Source organism: Mustela nivalis, assembly GCF_964662115.1.
Source record: "Mustela nivalis genome assembly, chromosome: 5".
NCBI classification, from domain to species: Eukaryota; Metazoa; Chordata; class Mammalia; order Carnivora; family Mustelidae; genus Mustela; species Mustela nivalis.
Window position 1 is genome coordinate 36,602,180 of NC_139024.1, and position 14,736 is coordinate 36,616,915.

The following is a 14,736-nucleotide window of genomic DNA, read 5'->3' on the forward strand; positions in this document are numbered from 1 at the left end:
TCCCTTACATTTTATTCAGCATTGTTCTGGGGGTACTGTGATGTTCATTTGGATCATTATGATCTACCATGACTTGTTTTAAGCTCGGTATCCTGTGTCTAGGGCAGTCTTTCACCTAAGTCACAGTCTAATTAGGTGATCAGTGTTGGAAGATTCTACATGATGGCAGTATGAGAAGGACATTTGACTTTTACTAGAAGAAACAAAAATTATTTTCAGCAGTATGACAACTTCAGGGATTGTTCTGTTCACTTTTATTAAGTGATTATTTCATCACCACCCTCCTTGAGTACTTTAAATGTTCAGATAAGTATTCTGCCAAAGACTTGAGGTAAACCCTTCACAGATCCCTGGAACACTCTCTGTGTTTGCAGCTCTTTTTTAACTCTGATATTTTCCTCTGCAAATTCTATCTTTCTTGACCTTCCTAAATGCCAAACTGTATATTCTCTATGCTTAGGACTGAAGTGCTTTGTTTGGTTCCCCTTACTTAGCCCACAGTGTGGAAATTCTCTCTAGACAACTAAGGTAAGACTCTCGCAGGGCTCAATTTATTTATTCTCCTTTTCTCATGGATTATTCCTGGCAATGCCTATTAATTAACAGCACAATACCAATATTTCACATAATTTTCCTAAGTTGTCAGTAACTTAAAATGTAGGGTAAGTCTTGTCTTCGTTACTCCCTCATGGCCGGCCTCAGTTTAGCATGTAGGTTGGCTAGTGTATTTCATGTCTCATCTCACTTATGGAACAATTTTTATATCTCAAATATTTTTCTTTCTTTTCTTACAAATGCATTTCATTTGTAGTTATATCTTTATACCTTATAACCCTTGAAGCTGACTTAAATTTCTTTCTTTATGAGACAGGGTACAAATACATTCATAAATACAGACATAAATCCACCTAAAATGTAAACAGATAATTTAGAAAGAAAATATTTTCTCAAAGAGATGTTAAACACATAGAGAAAGGAATTGATCAAATATTTTATACATGACTAAGATACTTTTGATCACAATGAAGATAAGAATCTTCATTTATTTAAAGTAATAATATTAAAATAAAGTAATTAAAAGGTGAAGTTTTAAAAGAGACTAGTGGTTTCATAGAAAATAAGTTACAAAAAGATAAATAACATAGAAATTTTATTGAATCATCTGATGAGCCTTTGAGGGGATATGATGTTATAACTACTTCAATCCACATTATACAAAAGAAATTTAGATTAAATTACTAAAAGTAAAAGATAATAATTTAATATCATATACCTATGAAGATAAGCAGAATCTTTTCATATGCATAATTTTAGAATGGGAAGTCTTTATAAAGCATCAAAACTTCAGGAAAAAAAGAAAGTCTGATAGATTTGATTAAGAAGAATGAAAACTGGGCGCCTGGGTGGCTCAGTGGGTTGGGCCGCTGCCTTCGGCTTGGGTCATGATCTCAGGGTCCTGGGATCGAGTCCCGCATCGGGCTCTCTGCTCAGCGGGGAGCCTGCTTCCTCCTCTCTCTCTGCCTGCCTCTCTGCCTACTTGTGTTCTCTGTCAAATAAATAAATAAAATCTTTGAAAAAAAAAAAAGAAGAAGAATGAAACTCTGCATGGCAAATCATCCATAATGAATTTGAAAACAAGCAATAGACTGAACAAAAAAGTATTTAAGATGAATATAACAAAAATAGCTTGATTATTAATAATACAAAGGGAACCCCATATATTTTCCCAAAAACAGTTTAATAGAGAAGTAAATAAGGTATGTGACCAGACAACCTGAAGAAATGAACAGAATATCAACCTGACATGGAGGTTAAGGTGAATATCAGGGAAATACAACTTACAGCAACAACATGATACATTTTTTATCCAACCTATTTAGCAAAATTAAGCCAAATCCAATGAAACCACATATTTTAAGTTATTTAGTCTTTTAAATGTATGAGGAAACTATTTGACCCTGAATTGAAATCTATTTGACTGTATTAGTAAAAGCAATTTATAAAAATTCTTTGATCCAGTAATTCTGTTCCTAATATTAATTTGAATACTTATTACACACTAACAAATACTGTAAATAATTTGTATTCATTAAAAAGACATGTAATTTAAAAATAAATAAATAAATAACAAAGATATATAATTTAAAAGAAGTGTGTATTTGTGTATTTGTATGTGTATATATATACATATGTATGTGTATATATTTTTGAGTATATGTACAGGTATGTGTGGATAGATAGATAGCTAAATCTAGTTGGTAATGCTTAGGTTTGAATGTTGGTTTTATAAGCTAGAAAAATCCATCAAAAGCATTAATTTTCAATTGTGTCAAGTATTTTTCTTTTTAATTTTCAGCATATTTGAGTTGAATTAAATTTTAATATAAGTAGAATTGAATTTTTACAAATACATAAGCATGATATAAAATATCTAATGTTTTGCATAAAATGTGGTTTGAAAAGTCACATATTAGTCTGACTTCAAAATACTTTTTTTAGTGTCATGTTTTATTCATAAGCTTGTCACCAATATAGCTTTGTTTAATTATTCAAAGAAAGTTGTAGAAAACATATTTAAATCACAACTACTAAACATACAAGGAGTTTTCTAGAATATATACACAACTTTTTTCCTTCATATGCCATATCAAATATGTAAATGTTACATTTGTATCTTTATTTGTAAGATTAACATTTGTATTGCTTCTCCAAAATATTTGTTTAACACTTTATGACAGAAAGAAACTAAAATTTTCCACCCCTTAGAACATGCCTAAGAGATATTAAAACAATACAAGGCATGGTTCCAAAACTGCTAATGGTGAAATCACTTATATTGGACTGAGCATCCTGCTATTAACAACTATAAAGTTGGAACACAACTTTAAAAACATACATACAAATATTTGAAGATTCTGATTACAATAATTGCAGGTAGAAACTGGAGGCACATGACTTTTGAAAGCATGAAATGAAACTTACATGATATCCACATTAGTATAATGTTTTTTCCCAAGAACACAGCTTCTGCTACACTGTAGATATTGTCTGGAATTTAAGGAGAAAACTTATTTGATAGAGTTGAAGTGATAAAAGTAGTATCAGATCAGTATCATTGTCATTATCAGTATTAGATCATTATCAGATCAGTATCAGACCATTAGTGCAGATGTAAGTTGGAGAAGACGTTATAGAAAGAAGCCAAAAGAGATTATGCTGAGTGAAATAAGTCAAGCAGAGAGAGTCAATTATCATATGGTTTTACTTATTTGTGGAGCATAACAAATAGCATGGAGGACATGGGGAGTTAGAGAGGAGAAGGGAGTTGGGGGAAATTGGAAGGGGAGGTGAATCATGAGAGATTATGGACTCTGAAAAACAATCTGAGAGGTTTGAAGTTGCGGGGGGTGGTGGGAGGTTGGGGTACTAGGTGGTGGGTATTATAGAGGGCACAGATTGCATGGAGCACTGGGTGTGGTGAAAAATAATGAATACTGTTATGCTGAAAATAAAGAAAGCCAAAAGAGAGAGAACACATCTATGTATGAATTGCCATTAAATCCAAGTGAACAGAAGTGACACTTCGAGTGGTCCAAAGAAAAGCAACAAATTTGAAAAGACTGAGCAGAGATTTTCAGCCTGTGCCTACTACAAAGGATATAGTTTGAAATTTTGAATCCCATAAAATTAGAGGAGTTTGATAAATATTTTGTAGACTTCAAATAAATAACCATAGATTTCTTGCTTTAGGGTTACGGCTGTATTTATAGATGAAAAAGATAGAACCAATAGTAAAGGCAAAACTTTAAGAGACCACCCTATAAAAAGCGTCAACCTAAGTCTACACAATTTCAAAATGATAGGCCTGAATGAACTCTCTGGCACAACAAAAATCAACACTCTTGAAGGAGGAAACCTAATACATTTTTTTAAAGTTAATTTATTTTTTTAGTAATCTCTATGCCCAACATGGGGCTCAGACTTACCACCTAAGATCAAGAGTTGCATGCTCTTCTGAATGAGCCATCCAGGTGTCCAAGAAAAATAAATCTAGTTTCTACAACATAATAGGCACAATATCCAGTATGAAGTAAAATGCTTCTAGAAACCCTCATTTTTCTCCTTTATATTTCTTTTCCTTTCTTTTCCTAAAATTAAATAAATAAACTAAATAAAATCAATAAAATAAAATAATTAGTCAGAAGTTATTAGGTACAACAGAGAGCCAGGCAAATAAAACATACGTATTCGGGAGAGTGGTAAAGGGGTAAAGATTTACATAGAACACAGAGTTGGAACCTGAGGAGGATAAGAAATGAGTCCATATGAAGGGCTCTCAATGTGAGGTATCAAAGTTTAACATGTAAAAGGCATCCAAGAGGCAGGGGAAGTTTGATACAAGTTGTTCAAGTCCAAACACAATGAGAATGATATTCAAGCAGAACGATAACCTAATATAGCTACAAAGGACCAGCCTGGTGTACATTGTGAAAATCCAAATGTAGTGATAACAGCATTCACACATGACTGCAAAAATATAGTATCAGAGTATGAGGATTTGAAGCTATGGAAAGATAGTCTACTATGATGTAAGAAGAAGCCTACCACTAGGGAAGATAACCTACAATGGGGAGTTGGAGCACAGATGGTATTAATAGGACTTCCACATGAGAGTGCAACCTGGAAGGACAAAAGGAAGCCAGTAGGGAGAGTTGGTCTGTTGCCAGTTGTTGAAGCCTGAGGTGAGATTTCCTCCTGGTAGGATGACTGAGCTTGAAGTGTTGGTATTTGAGCAATGTGAGGAGGCAACTATATTAGTATAGTGGGACTTCCATAACAAAATGCCAAAGACTAGGTGGCTTAATCAACAGAAGTTTATTTTCTTATAATTCTGGAGGCTGAAAGTTCAAGATTAAGATGTTTGCAGGTTTGGTTTTTCCTGAGATCTCTCTCCTTTGCTTGCTGATACCACCTTCTCCCTGTCTTCTCATGTGGCATTTTCTTTGTGCATCTACATCCTGGAGGTTCTTCTTTTAAGAAAAGACTTACTGGCTTAAGACCTCATTTTTTTATGATTTATCTAATCTTACTTACCTCCTTTGGGATCTCTTTTCCAAATACAGTCATATTGAAGGTTAGGGCTTCAAGTTATTAAATTTAGGGGAACATAATTCAATTCATAATAGCAACTTACATGGAATGGGAGACAGAAGTTGGAACATTGGCAAGGAAAAGAGGGCATCTAAATAGGGGAACAGATATGATGGCACAGGGCAGGGTGTTAGACCTTGAGTAGGATATGGAGGACATCCCCCTGAGTGGTGGTGAGATACAGTAATGGCAGTAATAAGAAGTTGGTTACTTATTAAGAGGTTGATGAAACAAGTTAATCATACCAAAAATATTAAGATTAAGATTTATCACAGATAGAGAATTCAGTTATAAATATGAAAAAGGAGCATGATAAAGAGAGACATGTATAGTAGTGGACTTATGGGCATTGTGTATTACACCATTTATCAATTCGTACACTTTAAATATGTACACATTTTTAGATGTCAATTATAATTAAATAATGTCAAAAATAATCTGCCCACGAAAAAAACTTCACTCTCAGAAGGCTTCACTGGTGAATTATACAAACACTTAGGGAATAAAAACAATCAATTCTATATTGATTGTTTAAAAAGTAGAAGAATGAGGAACACTTAACAATTTATTCTATGAGGCTAGCATTGCCCAGCTACCAAAACCTAACAGACACTACACACCAATATCTTACATAAAGAGAACATTATAATCATTAATAAATTAGTAAACTGAATGCAATGACACACAAAAAATAATAGATTATGACCAATAATACACTATAATCAATATGCTATGATCATAGATTGATTTTGCATTTGAAAACCATGTAAATCATCATACTAATGAAGTAGGGAAATAAAAGACATGATTGCCTCCATTAGGTTTGAAAAAAAAATCTTTGTACAAAATTTAATATCTATTCATGATAACAGTCAGCAAACTAAAAGTAGAAAAATGTATTCTACACATTGGCTAACATCATATTTAATGGTAAAATATTAGACACATTTTTAAATTTTTAAATATTAAACACTTTTTTGTATGTCAGTCAAGGATATCTATTTTTATCCCTCTTATGCAGTATTTATTGGAAATCTAACCATTATGAAAGCAAGAAAAAGAAACAAATCACATAAAGATTGGAAACATAAGGTAACACTCTCCTTATTCCCAAGTGTAATGGATTTACCTCAGAAAGCACTATAATTAATTACAGAAATAATCAAAATTTCATATAAAAGATTTTTTACAAAAATCAATTGCAATTCTATATTTTACAAAAAATTAGAAAAAAAGGAAAATCTATTTACATAGCAAAAATAACAATATAAACTACTTAGAAGTGAAGACTTCCATAAATGGAAATACACACCTCATTTATAGAAGAGATAGCTCAATATTTTTAAGATGCCAGTTCTCTTAAAACTGATTTGTAAATTAAGTGCTATCTCAATCAAAATTTAAACAGGACTTTTTTTCTTTTTCATAAATGAAGTTGATTTAAAAATTTATAGAGTAAATGCAGTGTTGAATAGCAAGGAAATAATTAAAAAGGAAACTAAGAGGTGCCTGGGCAGCTCAATCAATGGAGTGCCTGACTCCTGATTTCAGCTCCAGTTATGCTCTCAGAGTCATAGGTCCAGACCCACAGCTGGGCCCATGCTCAACATGGAGTCTGCTGGAGGTTTTCTCGCTCTCTCTTCCTCCTCCTGCTCTTTCTCTCTCAAATAAATAACCAAATAAATAAAATATTAAAAAAAAAAAAGGAAAACTAATATGGAGAAGGCAATACATGATTCTGGACTCATAAAGCTACAACAATTAAGGAGTAAGATTGGTGTAAGAATAGACATCTAAGGGGCGTCTGGGTAGCTCTCAGTTGGTTGAGCTTCCAACTCGATCTCAGCTCAGATCTTGATCTCGGGATTGTGAGATGAGGTTCTGCATTGGACTCCACCCTGAGTGTGGAGTCTATTTAAAAAAAAAAAAAAAAGACATTTGGAGCTTTGAAAGAGACAGTGAGAGTCTAGAAAAGGACTTACACATATATACTTAATTGATTTTCTAGAAAGCCACAAAGCTAATTCAATAGGGAAAGAAAGTTTTTAAACAAGTGATGTAGGAGTTATTGGATGTTCATATGGGGATAAAAGAATCTCAACCTCTACCTCATACCTCATAGAAAAATAATTTGAGATGGATCACACTCTTAAGTATCAAAGGTAAAACTATGAAGCTTCTCAAAAAAATAGGATTAGATCTTAGTAGATCTTCCTATTTCTCTTGGAATAAGAAAAATTGCTTAGATAAAACACAAAAAGTAGTAAATTTAAAAAATTAAATTGACAAATTGGACTTTATCAATATTAAAATCTGCTTATCAAGATGTTCTATTAAGAAAAGAAAAAGGCAAGTTACAGACTAGGAGAAAATATTTTCAAATATTTCAGAATATATATTTAAAATATAAAAAGAATATTTATAAATCAATACTTTTGCAAGCACTCCAGTTTTTAAAATTGTATAGCTTAACTTCATGGTAGTATAATCATGATAGGAGAAACAAAATAGTATAATCTTCATGAATCCTCACATTTCTAGCACTTAAAATCCTGATTTTCCTGATTAGTGAAAATGTTGGTTTTCCATCCTTGTGAACTACTCAATGAGCATTTTCATTGGTACATCTCTGAATTGACAAGTAAATGAATTTGCTATTTTTTGAAACTCTGATAGTCTTGCTTAATTTTTTAACAGACACAATTTCTGATTGTATATCAAACAAACAGCAGTTATGTGTTGTATTTCTAACAACTCATATACTTAAATTAAAGTTACTAACAACTTTAACCTTAATATCTTTTTAGTAGCTTTTATTAAGAAGATGTTTGTTTATACAATATGAAGAATATCTTTCTTAATTATAGGAATTTTTATGACTTATCATATTATAAAACTCGTATCTGGCTTTACAAGATAATTCCATAATTTCATGATAAGCCTGGTGGTAGTTCAGATAACAGACACAAAAGCCAGATTGGCTGATTGGATGTTTGGCTCTGCCATTTAAAAACTTTGACCTTAGACATGTTCTGTCGACTCTCTTTCCTCTTCTGTGGTTAACTGTAACACCTACCTCATAAGGTTATCCTGAGGATTAATTGAGTCAATTCATGTAAAGCCCTGAGAACATTTCCTAACAGAGTAAGTAGTCAATAAATAGCAGTTTTTGCTATTATTGTTAACAAGAGGGAAATTCACTTTCTAACATATAGGCATGCTCCTCTAAACCATGATGATCTCAACCTTGCCTCACAATTCCCATCATCAATACTTTAAATCAATCCACTTGAACAACTAAATATCCTTTATTATCAATATGAGCTCTATTTTTCCTTCTAAAAAATAAGGCAAAATGACAACAAATAGCAATCTCAGTTTGGATTTTGATAGTTCACAATTGCAATAAAACCAACTTCTCCTTTATAGATGTGAATCGCCATTGTTAATTTTTGACCCTGCATACTTGCTTTAATTGATTGTCTCAGAAACCATCTAAGGAACCTCTAATCTTGTCTACAAGTTACATAAAAGTGATTAAAATTACATGTGCAACATAAATTCATTAATGATTCTAAAATCCAATGTTTTTTCTAAAAATATATACTACGAGAGGCAGATGCTAAGATGGTGGTGTAGTAGGAGGATCCTAGGCTTGCCTGTCCCTCAAAAACAGCTAGATAACTATAAAATCATTCTGAATACCCAAGAAATCAACCTTAGGATTGAAAGAACAAACTGTACAACTAGAAAGAGAACAGGGGCCACATCAAGGAAGGTAGAAATGCAGAGATATGGTTTGGGGAGAAATAGATCATGGTTGCTGTGGAGGGGAATGAACCCTGATGTCGGAGAAAGATGAAAAGAAAGAGAGAGAGACAGAGAGACAGAGAGAGAGGAGTACATAGGGATATGCACAAGGATAACACTTCCCCAAAGCCATTGTCTGGGAAAAATAAGAGAGGCTGATTTTCATGAGTTTTTGTAACTAGTGGGATCAGAGACTGGAGGTTTAGGGCTAAGCAGGCTTGGCTGGTATAGAGACCTCAGGGCACTGCCTTACTCCTGAAGAGAAGGCAAGCAAGCATCCCGGGGCAGACAGTGTCATCTGAAGATCACCTAAGACTTATGGGGGGAAATTATTCACGCTTTTTGGATCACATCTATGAGTAGTGGCATTCACACAGATACTTCTCTGGGAACAGAAATAATGGTGAGCACTATTTTCTTCCCTCACTCCTCAGCATAGACACAGAGACACCTAGAGAGAGCAGATAACCCAGACACAGGCTGCTTAGACTGCTTTGCCCTAAATCCCACATCCCTGCACTCTGGCACAGCTGCCCTTCTTGGGTAAACGTGTATCTGTCCCAATGTGGTGACATTCTCCCACAGAAGCCAGTGCAGGCCACCCTCCATAGTATATTCCTAAAGTTTAGAGTTTTAAAAATCAGCAGGCACAGCTGGGATAGAGCCCAGGGTGCACTGCATTGCTCCCAGGAAGGGAAGCAACCTGGTTACAGACAGTATAAAAACGACCATCTGAAAAATGCCTGAGATAAATACGGGGAAATGATTTGCTCTTCTGGGGGTGGTTCCCTAAGACCAGCAAGCAGAGACTCCTCTCAAAGGACAAGGGAGCTGGCTGGCACCATTTCCCTCACCCACTCCTCACATAAACCAATTTCAGTAATAGCAGAATGCCAATACTGGCTGTCTAACCTGCTTACACCAAGACCCCCCACCACCTCCTAACCCCTGCCTGGTGCTTTGTTGGTACTGCCTTTCTTGGGCAAATGTACCTAAGGACCAGCACAGTGGGCCCCTACCTCAGAAAACCAGCACAAAGCCCTATACACCCCATGTTTACTGCCCATAGAGCTGTGCAAAGCTTCAATTCTGAGGATGTAGCATCAGGTCTCTTTGAGCAGGGCAACCAGAGCACACCTAATTAAAACTCACCACACTCTGGCTAAGGTCCAAACACTGTATACTGCAGACAAGGAAAGCCTCTATAGATGACTGACCTGAGAGATAAAGCAGCCAAAACACAGCAGCAGAGTGCATGCAGCAAACATCAGATACATTCTCTAAAGCATCAGACCCTGGACACTATATGACCTCTTCTTCATAAAGCCATTAATCTCAGGAACAGGAACATAACAAGCTTCTCTAACACACATAAGAAGACAGATATCTAGACAAAATGTCAAGATTGAGGAATTTAACCCCCAAAAAGAACAAGGAAAGTCCACAGCCAAATATCTCATTGAAACAGATATAAGTAAATGCCTAATGGAGACTTTAAAGCAACAATCATAAGGATACTCGTTAGTCTTGTGAAAAGCATGGAAGACATCAGGGAAACCCTTACCATAGAGATAAAAGAGTTAAAAAAAACAGTCAGATATGAAAAATACTATAACTAGATTTGAAATGGATTGGATGTAATGACTACAAGGATGGAAGAAGTAGAAGAATAAATAAGTAATATAGAAGATAGAATAATGGAAAATAATGAAGCTGAACAAAAGAGAGAAAGAAAAATCACAAGAGTAGATTTAGGGAACTCAGTTACTCCATCAAACATAATAACATATCAGAGGAGTCCCAGGAGAATAAAAAGAGAGGGAAATGGAGACAGAAAATTTATTTCAAGTAATAATAGCTTAAAAGTTTTCTAATCTGGGGAAGGAATTAGACGTCCAAATCCAGGAGGCACAAAGAACTCCTATCAAAATCAATGAAAGCAGGTCAACACCAAGACATATTGTAGTTGTTTGCAAAATATAGTGCTAAAGAAAAATCCCCAAAACAGCAAGACAAAAGAAGTCCCCAACTTATAAGGAAAAATCCATAAGGCTAGCTGCAGATGTCTCTACAGAAACTTAGCAAGCCAGAAGAGAGTAGTAGGATATATTCAAGTGTTCAATAGGGAAAATCTGTAGCAAAGAATACTCTGTTCAGCAAGACTAACTCAGGATAGGAGAGAGAAAAAGTTTAACAGACAAACACAAACTAAAGGAGTTCATGACCACTAAACCAGCCTTGCAAGAAATGTTAAAGGGAACTCTGCGTAGGAAGGGAAGACAAAAAAAGTGACAAAGAGTAGAATGGAACAGAGAAAATCTCCAGAAACACTGAAAAAACAAGTAATAAAATAGCACTAAATACATACCTATCAATAAATATTCTGAATGTAATGGACTAAATGCTACAATGAAAGGACAGGGAGTCAAAATAGATAAAAGAAAAAACAAGATCCAACTATGTGCTGCTGACAAGAGATTCATTTTAGAACTAAAGGTAAAAGCACCTACAGTTAGAAAGTGAGGGAATGAAGAAGTATTTAGCTTGCAAATGGAAATCAAAAGAAAGATTGAGTAGTAATACTTTTATCAGAAAAACTAGATTTTAAACTAAAGACTGTAATAAGAGATGAAGAAAGGCACTGTATCATAAGAAAGAGGACTATCCAACAAGACCTAACAACTGTAAATATTTATGCCTCCAACATGAAAGTACCCAAATATATAAAATAAGAACAAACATTAAAGAACTTATTGATAATAACACAGTGATATTAAGGGATTTCAACACCCCACTTACATCAATGGACAGATCATCCAAGCAGAAAATCAAGGAAACAATGTTTTTCTGCTGTTGTTTTTTTAAATATTTTTATTTATTTATTTGACAGAGATTACAAGTAGGCAGAGGAGATAGACAGAGAGAGGAAGAAGCAGGCTCCCCGTCGAGCAGACAGCCTGATGTGGGGCTCGATTCCAGGACCCTGGGACCATGACCTGAGCTGAAGGCAGAGGCTTTAACCCACTGAGCCACCCAGGTGCCCCAAAACAATGGTTTTGAATGACACACTGGACCAGGTGAACTTAGCAGACATATTCAGAAATTTCATCCTAAAGCAGCATAATACACACTTGTTTCAAGTGCACATGGGGCATTCTCCAGGATAGATACTCATAGAAATAAATGAAAATGAAAATATCATGGTCTAAAACCTTTGTGATGCAGCAAAAGTAGTCATAAAATGGAACTATAGAACAATGCAGGCTTTCCTCAAAGGATATAAAATATTGATTCAAAGGGATACATGCACACCAGTGTTTATAGCAGCATTATCAAAAATAGCCAAATTATGGAAAGATTCCAAATGTCCATCATATATGTTTTTAGTATATATGTATATGTATATTATATATAATACATATATATGTATAATATACATAATGGAATGTTACTCAGCCTTAAAAACAAATGATAGTTGTCTTTCTCTGCTTGACTTATTTCGCTAAGCATGATTTGCTCTAGTTCCATCCATGTTGTCGCAAATGGCAAGATTTCATTTCTTTTGATGGCTGCATAGTATTCCATTGTGTATATATACCACATCTTCTTGATCCATTCATCTGTTGATGGACATCTAGGTTCTTTCCATAGTTTGGCTATTGTGGACATTGCTGCTATAAACATTCGGGTGCACGTGCCCCTTTGGATCACTACGTTTGTATCTTTAGGGTAAATACCCAATAGTGCAATTGCTGGGTCATAGGGCAGTTCTATTTTCAACATTTTGAGGAACCTCCATGCTGTTTTCCAGAGTGGCTGCACCAGCTTGCATTCCCACCAACAGTGTAGGAGGGTTCCCCTTTCTCCACATCCTCGCCAGCATCTGTCATTTCCTGACTTGTTGATTTTAGCCATTCTGACTGGTGTGGGGTGATATCTCATTGTGGTTTTGATTTGTATTTCCCTGATGCTGAGTGATATGGAGCACTTTTTCATGTGTCTGTTGGCCATCTGGATGTCTTCTTTGCAGAAATGTCTGTTCATGTCCTCTGCCCATTTCTTGATTGGATTATTTGTTCTTTGGATGTTGAGTATGCTAAGTTCTTTATAGATTCTGGACACTAGTCCTTTATCTGATATGTCGTTTGCAAATATCTTCTCCCATTCTGTCAGTTGTCTTTTGATTTTGTTAACTGTTTCCTTTGCTGTGCAAAAGCTTTTGATCTTGATGAAATCCCAACTATCATATGATCTCCCTGATATGAGAAAGTGGTGATGCAACATGGGGCTTAAGTGGGTACGAGAAGAATAAATGAAACAAGATGGGATTGGGAGGGAGACAAACCATAAGTGACTCTTAATCTCACAAAACAAACTGAGGGTTGCTGGGGGGAGGGGGTTTGGGAGAAGAGGGTGGGATTATGGACATTGGGGAGGGTATGTGCTTTGGTGAGTGCTGTGAAGTGTGTAAACCTAGTGATTCACAGACCTGTACCCCTGGGGATAAAAATATATGTTTATAAAAAATAAAAAATTAAAAAAAAAAAACAAATGAAATTGTGCCATTTGTAATGATAGGTATAGGGCTAAAGTGTATTAGCCTAAGCAAACTCAGTCAGTCAGGGAAAGAAAAATACCATATGATTTCGCTCATATGTGGAATTTAAGAAACAAAACAGATGAACATAGAGGGGGAAAAGAAAGAGGCAAATCAGGAAACAGACTCTTAACTATAGAGAACAAACTGATGTTTACAAGAGGGGTGGTGGGCAGGGGGAATGGGTTAAAAGGGGATGGGTATTAAGAAAGGCAGTTATTGTGATAAGCACTGGGTATTGTATATAAGTGATGAAATATTAACTTCTACACCTAAAACTAATCTTACACTGTATGTTAACTAATTTAAATAAAAACTGAAAATAATTATTTAATAAAGCAAATAATAAAATAACTATTTAATAAAAAAATAAATAAAACCATCTAAGCACTGAGAGCCTATACAGTACTGTGCCAATATTATTTACTGAGAAAAAGTAATTTTTCTGTGTTTCCATTACAGAAGCCATTATCCAAACTTTAAACTGACACACCTCAGCATCATTTTTCTTGTCCCTTCTTTATCCCTAAGCCATCTTACCTACTGTTACGATTTCAGATGACATATATATCCCCAGAATCACACATTTATATCTGCAATCCAGATTGTTCCTCTGAACTTTAGAACCAAAATTCTAATTAACCATTTGATATTTCTATACAGATGAATACACATTATGTTTTATGTAGATATCTAATGTATCTCAAACTGTATTCCAGATTTCCTCTTTTCCCCGCATTTGTTATCTTACAGTATTCCCTATTTAATAAATAGGACCTTCATTTATTTAAGTAGTTTATTCCAGAAATTCAGAACGATAATTTCCTCCCCTTTACACCTCCAATCTTGTCTGTCACCAACTCCTAACAATCTTTACTCCAAAATATTCCTTTGAACCTTACAAATTAGCTTTGAACCTTTGAACCTTACAAATTATCCAGCTTTCTTAAGCTAATTTAGCCTTAAATTGTAGGTAGTATAGTACAGTAGTTAATAGCAAGACTCCAGAGCCAAAGTGCCTTTGTTTCAATTCCTTCTCTTCCATCTAATAGCTATATTACCTAGAAGAACATTTATTGCATCTATTTCTTATCTTCAAAACAAAACAAATAATAGTGTTGATCTTACGGGATATAGTGAAAAGCATCACATAAATTAATATCAGTTCAGCTTTTTCT